General features: G+C 50.8%; 1 protein-coding gene across 1 annotated transcript in view; it reads right to left on the bottom strand.

The window, feature by feature from the left end:
- The window catches only part of plxna3 (plexin A3), a 45,738-nt gene extending 45,389 nt beyond the window's left edge, over positions 1–349 (bottom strand). The window contains exon 1 of the mRNA XM_019860608.1: positions 65–349. The gene's annotated coding sequence lies outside the window, so the exon portion shown is untranslated. The remainder of the gene's footprint in view (positions 1–64) is intronic.
- Positions 350–744: the final 395 nt, after the last annotated feature.

Genomic DNA, 744 nt, shown 5'->3' with positions numbered 1-744 from the left:
TCAATTTTCCCCCCCCCCCCCCCACACCTTACCCACTTCCACCCCCATGAGCTAGCGGACATACCTGGAAGCAGACAGGAGGGAGGTTGGAGGGTAAAGAGGTCCGGTTAGCTCGTGAAACCAAAGTGTCTCGTGTCGCTTTCCCCTCTCATGAAGGCTGCACGAGACCAGCCGGTACTGGCAGAAGTCGACTGCGAAACTGCTCCCGGCTCCTGGTACCAGTACCGACGACAAGAGGGCGGATAATCCGGAGGAGAAAGATAGACGGGAACGACTGGTCCGTTCGTTCACACTCAACCTGCTTCGGCTCAGATCGACTCCGTGTGTGTATGTGTGTGTATGTATGTGAAACCCCCATCTGGACTGTACCACCCCAAAGCTCATTCAAGGGGTGATAAATTATTTTGCCGAGACCTACCTCACGATATACTCTTTGAATGTTCCATAAAACGAAATATGACATACTCTGTTGGACAGTTGACGTCGAGTAATGATATTTTAGGTCAAGTGATGACATAATTTGATCGAAAACGATGCTTTCGAGGCAGAAGCCCTCCCCCCCAAAACTGCTGGTGACTAGTATGCTCCATCCAGATTCTGCTGTTTTTCTCCTCTTTAAGCAGATGTGGAGAGAGGGAGCGAAAGGGAGAGATTGGTGCAGCACTTTGAATGGAGAAAAGCAACATGGACGACACACACACACACACACACACACACACACACACACACACGCACGCACGCTCA

Source organism: Hippocampus comes, unplaced genomic scaffold, assembly GCF_001891065.2.
Source record: "Hippocampus comes isolate QL1 unplaced genomic scaffold, H_comes_QL1_v1.1 scaffold56, whole genome shotgun sequence".
NCBI lineage: Eukaryota > Metazoa > Chordata > Actinopteri > Syngnathiformes > Syngnathidae > Hippocampus > Hippocampus comes.
This window is presented reverse-complemented; position numbering and strand designations above follow the sequence as displayed.